Below are 7401 nucleotides of genomic sequence, written 5' to 3'. Positions count from 1 at the left end.
TGTATCGGTACATTGACCAAAAGACATTCCAACACAACTAGAGTCTAGAGTAGAATAATCTTAATACGTTTGAATCAGAACTCCAACACAATTTTTGAACATAATTAAACGAATTAATGGTGTTTCAAATGTATAAAGAAATATTTTATAAGTTCTACACATTTACATTCTTAAAACACTTCTAGGTGTCAAACTTTGAAACATTGCTACAAACTAGTATCTAGTGCTACGCCCATTAGTTAACAGTAAATAGATCGAATATTTATTGACTAACATTTTTCTGGCCTTCTTTGTAGCAAAGTAAGAAACCATTGCATAGCAAGCGGCTTCTTTTGATGAAACAATGCCCAAAGGCCATTGTAGTATCCGGTTATATTGGAAGCACCATTTTAGCTTTAGCCTCGTAATTTATTTAAGGATAAATGGGGTTTTTTCATTATTTGTAGCATTTATTCAGCCAATTCTGCAGACGTCTGGTTCTCACAAATATGGAAACCTAGAAATGACAATCTAATTGCTATTTCTTTGGATGTTCCGTCATCGGTGATCACTAAACAGTAAACAGTATAAAAAAAAATAATACTAGTTTGATCAACTTTTTATTTGTCTTGAGCGCTGTCACCAATGAAAGAGAAAAATGGCGCGGAATGGATGTCCTATAGTAGGCTACCGGCATGTTTGCCAGCACTGCACTGCCCAACAGGTCTAATATTTCGTTTTGAATCTGTGGGGCTTTATGTTCCTGCCAAATTTGAATATTCATAGCATTTGGTTTACGATTGCTGCTGCTTTTAAAAAGATTTCCCCCCGAAGGGTAGCACAAAGAATATTATCCTCAGGAAAAACAATTTCATTTTAGTGTGGGCTCGAAGCCTCCGTCAACACAGTCAAAAACTGGACATCACTAGCAGCTGCTTATTGACTTTATTAATTTTAAAGGGTCCAAACCTTTAGTAGCGATTGCTTCACACTTGGTTCTTGCAAATGTATATTTTGGGTCAAACATTTCTTATCAAAGTGCAGTCCATTGATTGAAAACTATATGATATGCAATAGTAACTTTAGCAGCTGCTAATGAACTATTAAACAAATATTTAGATATTGTAGAAGTAGCCTACTTTAACGGAGGCTTACAAGGACCTTCCAATTGAAAAATACGTGTTTTTTTTTTTTGAAAGAAAACGTGCTGACGTCAGTTTCTTAGAAGGCAGGATGCTGCAAAATAAAAGCACTTTTCATGCCTCTAACACAGGAGCCTGCGAAGCATCGAACATGAAATGTATCCAGAAGGAAACGCTGCAAGGTGGTACTTTTTGTATTTAGTCCAAAGATTAAGAAAGATTTTAAATCAAAAGCATGACATTGATTGACTTTTGGGATGAAAGCGGAACATTGGCTGTCCCGCTTATGAAAAGCTTGACAAACGGTTCAAAGCTAGACTGTCCCGCCTAAGTCGGGACGTCTGGTCATCTTAACTTAGAAGACGATGCGCAAAATGTTTCTGAACATTAATTTATCAAACTCTTCAGTTATAACAAAAAGGAGTTGCATTCGGAAATTACCGAAGTCTATAATCATTTCATCATGAACAGGATGGTAGGCTACTTTCAAAACCAATGTTGGATAGAGACGTAGATCTAGATATTTAGCTAACTTTAGATTTATTTCATTTTTTAATTGAAAAAATGATAACAGTCAAACTCGGGTTTTCCCCGTGTGGTCAACGAGCTACTATTTCTTTTCTCAGCGATATACATCAACTGTTACATTTCTAGAAAAATCGTTAAAGCCGTTTTTGAGATCCACCCTCCATGAAGTTATGACTTGAATAGAGGTATTGTAAAAAGAAAAAGGAACATTTTTTTTTTATTTGTAAAATTATAAAGCTCAAACTAGAGTTTTCCCAGTGTGACGAACGAGCTAGTAATTCTTTTCCAAATAATATATAGCAACTGTCAAATTTATAAGAAAAATGTTGGAGTCGTTTTTGAAAGCCCACCCAGGTTTCATGAAGGTATGAGTTGAAGATCAGTAAGAAAAAAAAAAAAAAGAAAAGAAAAGACGCAGTATGAAGAAATGTGGTGCCAACATAATGTAACCTAAAAAACAAGGAGAGGAAGATGGCGAATATCGGGAGATATTTTAAATTAAATAGACAAAATAACAATTGTCCAGAGACCCCCACCCCCTCCATTGAAAGATCATTGTGTTGCCAACAGAAACATTAGAACGTGTTACAAGCGAAGGAGCTAAAACATTGGATTCTACAGTGTGCTGGAAATATGTCACCGAGCATCTAAGTCTAAGTACATTTTGTCAGGTACAAGAAATAATTGTGCACAATTTCAGCTTGATCCGAGATTGGATGTGGGAGAAATAACGTGTACAAACATTTTACCAGACAGAGTTGATATAAGCTTTGTAAAAACAATAACATAGGCGCCCCTTAACTTCTCTCATCCATCGCTAATCCGCCACTGACGCCCGAGAAACTCTGTCAATGAGTTATGAAGATCATCATTATCCAACAAATCAAAGCGTTAGACGCCGGCAACCATCCCAAAGCCTACAGTCACTTTTGTAACAGCGGCATAGGATTTATAGAAGAACTTAGTATTGTGACATCTGTTACATTGAGTGAGCTGTTCCGTCTAAAAAACAAAAAGGAAAAGAAAAATGTAGGATAGAGAGAAAAAAAAAAGTAAAATTCTGTCGTCTTATTCTTCGATCGATTACTAGGAAATAATTCGTTTTACTGAGTACAATTTCATTAAAACTTCATATTTCTCTATCCTAATTTCCTATTGCTTCAAATAATGTCTTGAGAGGTGATTGCAGGGATTCTTCCACCTTATAGTACGCGGTTTGTGGGTTGGATAGTATACTATTTCCAATACAAATAGCGACACACGGTCCGCCCCTGGTGTAGACCTTGTTGAGTGAGACAAAGCCAAAGGATATAAGGCAATTATGATTTTTTTTTTGCCTTTGTTTTTCAAATGCCGAAGACGTCGTATCTTTGGTTTCTTCACCTCGTCCTGGTCCCCGGAAGACTGATGATTGACCAGCTTCATGGCGACAGCTTGTTAATGGTCTTTTGTGCGAGTATGGGCTAAAATCTACCCATCTTACAGGCTTGATTTAATTAAGAGATTAGTGTCAGTGCCTCTGTTTATATCCATTGTAGTCAAACAGTACGGCCTGTAGAAAAAAATTTAAGAAAAGTATAAATAGAATTAAGGCGCAGATATGAAGTAAGTCTGGGCGAATAGGCAACATCTGACCAGCTTCTATCTGTACGTAGACGTATAACATTATTTACAAATGTGATTGCTGTTACTGTTATAATTTTTTTTTTATTTCGTATCTGCGATCATATTCATATTTATAAGGACTTCGATCCGACGTGTATTTTTTTTAACGTTTCAAAACTCTCCGATTGGACATTTTCATTCACAGAATATAGGAAGGTGTTGATAGGCTGTAGGTGTTTGTTTCATGTACTTTGAATGAAGCGCTGTAGAGTCTAAACTCCTACATCTGCATCACAAACTAACATCCCTATGGTTGAAGTTGACCTATTTTAGGTCGTACTAAGAGACTGGCACAACTAAAAACGTATTTAAGAAATTACTCTTCACATCTTGATTCCTTTAGTTCTCATTGATATTGCTTATGTTAGGCCTATCTATTTTACAATCTCTGCTTAGCTTTTAAATTCATTTTCTTTGGTTTTTCTTTGAATTCCCTTATTTATTTCTCCCTATCGCTTCCTATTCTTTTTCTATTTTGCTTACAGAATGTAATCAGTATCTAAAAGTGAAAATGACAATGTAAACAAAGTATCGGGGATGAAGCGCTCACTGTTTATATTTTTAAATGCGCCTGATGAAGTCCTGTGTTCGACCATTATCAGATAAATACCTACCCTCTATGCCTTCCTCCAATTTCTCTAGAAGCCTATAAGTCTAGTTGTCGTACTATGTAGGCCATATAGTACTAAGCTTCCTTGTTTTTATTTAAAGCAAGCAAAATTGTGTAAAAATATAGTTTTTTTTCTTTTAAATCAAAAGGTGGCACCATGAACGCTAAACGAGCCTTAAACTTGGTGGTATCTGCAGCCATACTGGCACTTTCCTATTACGGTAAGAAGAAAACAAAGTTTAATATATTGAACGATTTATTCACATTGTGTTATTTGATGTTAAAAAATTATATCACATTCAGAACAAATTAGATTGATTCATACATAAGCATCGCAAACTAAAAAGTAATTTGTTGACAATGATTTCAAATCTTATAGTTTAAGTGCCTGGCTCACTTGGCACAACATAGATTCTCTATGTTCAAGACACACTCTAAATCTTCTCTTTGTTTAAGACACACTCTAAATCTTCTCTTTGTTCAAGACACACTCTATAGCTTCTCTTTGTTCAAGACACACTCCATAGATTCTTTCTCCAATAAAAACTGATTCGATTTCTTTTTCTCTCCAAACACAAACTCCCTAGATAGTTTATATTTAATACACACTCCCGAGACTCCAACATGCACACTGTGACGCTGGTAGAGCGTGGTTAATACCCGTAGATCTTGACAATTTTATTACGTAACACGGGGATCTATATACTGTACATAAAGTCATAATCATCAAATGACAGATTACACTTTTCATTCTATGTTGGTCTAAAAGAAGAATTGGAATAAGAACGAGTTCAACAATTACTGGGGCATCGTCTTCCCATCATCATTGGAAACATTTATTCTCTCTGTGTTACGCTTGCACACTTGACAAATTTAATCTTTTAGTGTTGACACTGAATATGTTCGGTCTGACCACCTTGTAGAGCTAGACCATAACCTGACCAATGAATTGTTTGAATAGAACTGGTGATAGGTCAAACAAAGTCACCAGTAACCCTCTGCCAAGAGTATGGAACATGTAAAACAATAGACCAAGGTGGAATATCTCGTTTCTGTAGTGTGGTCAGTTTAGAGCCGGTAACTGTCATCGTCTACCCAACGAAGTTTGTGACAAAAACTCATTCAAACTTGAAAGTTGCCTACAATTACATAACAGTTGAGACGTTTGGTCAGATGGTCAATTAGCTTTGTCAGATTGGAAGAGAGATGAAGTGTCCAGATTTGCAGAGACTGGCTGCAACAGTAACAAACGATTAGGTTTCATTTACAACTTCCTAACTTTCAATCTATGTCACGACTGCTGTGAAATAATCAATGCTGTACAGTTTAGGCTTTTAACGATCTGTGCTCTCTGCTTTAGGTAATAGTATTTCATTTAATATTAATGCTATAAAATATTATTTTGATTAAAATTGAAAAATATATTAATGTTGACTTACATTTTTCAGGCAAGTATAAAACTATATTTGTTTATTGCAATCATAAACAGTTTTAACCTTTTATATTGATTTTTATTGTCTTCGTAATTATAATTCCTCAGTCCTAGGAGTTGAAGCCATCTGTGAAGCTAGCAAGGGTTGCTTCTCCTGTTCTAACAAAACAATCTATGCATGCTAGCCACCGAAACTGACACTAGCCCACACATGACATGGACACGCCTCTGAACATTGGACACTATTTTCTACAAAGACATTTTTTTTCTTGGATTATTGCAGATGTTATGAATGATCATGTGAACTGTAAAGTACAATTACGTATGCATAACATTGTTTGATTATTTTGATTTATCTACATTCAATCATTTGTATAAAAACATTAAAGAATATCAGCTGACGGTTTGAGTGTTGAGACTTGTACATTTTTTTTTTATATATACATGTTCTTTTTAAGCATTATCTTCTTTTTACGAAGTAATAGGGAAAATGGTGCAAAGTACAACTTACAAGATATACTTTCTCCCTTTCCGGCATATAGGCCTATATATATATATATATGTTTTTTCTTTTGTAAACAAATAAGTGCCGGTATAGCATATATATATAATAGACCTATTCATTACATTACGCATTAAATCGTCTTTTGACATGACTTTCATAGGTCTACACTGACAAATGAAAGACAGATAAGAGACATTTCTACATAAACACATGCTTGTCTTCGACATTTTCTTTTGAAAGAAAAAAAAACTGTATTTTAACATACATCTGCAACTTAACCAAACTAGGTAGCAAAGTTTTAATGCCAGCCATTTAGAAATAATGTTTTGCTTACCAACATCAACAAAATTAATTCAAGGTGCTGTAAGACGGGTCGCAGACCGATACCAAGTGTGACAGACATTCAAGGTGCTGTGACAAAGACAGGTTCCAGACCGATACCAAGTGGGAGAGACATTCAAGGTGCTGTGACAAAGACGGGTCGCAGACCGATACCAAGTGGGAGAGACATTCAAGGTGCTGTGGCAAAGACGGGTCGCAGACCGATACCAAGTGTGAGAGACATTCAAGGTGCTGGGACAAAGACGGGTTCCAGACCGATACCAAGTGGGACAGACATTCAAGGTGCTGTGACTAAGACGGGTCGCAGACCGATACCAAGTGGGAGAGACATTCAAGGCAGGAAAGCATAGAGTTTGTAATGGAACTGATCGCCCTAAGATTTCTTGCTTGAGGTCTGTTTTGCTCACGCCTAAAACATCAACAGACCGATGTGGTACTTACGTCTTGGATCCAAACTGGACTGTTGAGCACAGTATAATCACATTGGCGAAGTTGCATTGTCTTCTTCAATAGATTTAACATCGATAGTGTTGATATTGATATATTAAATATTGATAATAATGTCGGTTTAAAATGATTAATAGGTCTGCTCGAATGCGGATTTATGACTAAAATGCAAATATGACAGATTTTGTATTTATGTAAGGTGTAAAATGATCGTTCTTGGTTCTTATCGTACAACCTCATCAACATCTCTTTATACAAGTTTTTTTTTTTTTTAGAGCATTGCTTCAATTTGAAAGTGTCATTTTCTCCACGTTTTTAAGACTTTTTTTCTTCAGTTTATTCTTCAGTTCAACAGTCAGAGATATTTTTGCTTTCTTGTATAACTCATTGTATAATAATTTGACTACATGAGCTTACCATAGCTTCCACATAGAAGTCAGATGATATTTTAAAGCGCATTAATATTGAAGATCATTTGCAAACCTAGCGTAATCATAAGTAATAGTTATAGTCATGGGCGTAGCCAGGGGGGTTCTTGGGGTTCAACCCGCCCCCCCCCCCAAATGAAATCCCTCCCCGCAGGGGGGGGGGAACGGAATTAAGTGACTGATTTTTGCTTTCATTTTGTTTATTTTAGGTGAGATTTTAATACTAAATCATCACTTACCACAGCACAGCCGAGGGGGTTTTGAGTTAAAAACCCTCTACCAGGGGGTTTTGAGTTTAAAACCCCCTATACATTTTGTTGGCT

General features: G+C 36.0%; 1 long non-coding RNA gene across 1 annotated transcript; it reads left to right on the top strand.

Annotated features, from left to right (window-relative positions):
• Positions 1-3150: 3150 nt before the first annotated feature.
• Positions 3151-5758, top strand: LOC106053091 (uncharacterized). The gene is made up of 3 exons (XR_001215187.2): positions 3151-3296; positions 4074-4145; positions 5465-5758. It is a non-coding gene; the product is annotated as an uncharacterized LOC106053091 (long non-coding RNA).
• The last annotated feature ends 1643 nt before the right edge of the window (positions 5759-7401 follow it).

The sequence above is a fragment of the Biomphalaria glabrata genome, chromosome 1 (assembly GCF_947242115.1).
Source record: "Biomphalaria glabrata chromosome 1, xgBioGlab47.1, whole genome shotgun sequence".
Classification (NCBI taxonomy): Eukaryota; Metazoa; Mollusca; class Gastropoda; family Planorbidae; genus Biomphalaria; species Biomphalaria glabrata.
This window is presented reverse-complemented; position numbering and strand designations above follow the sequence as displayed.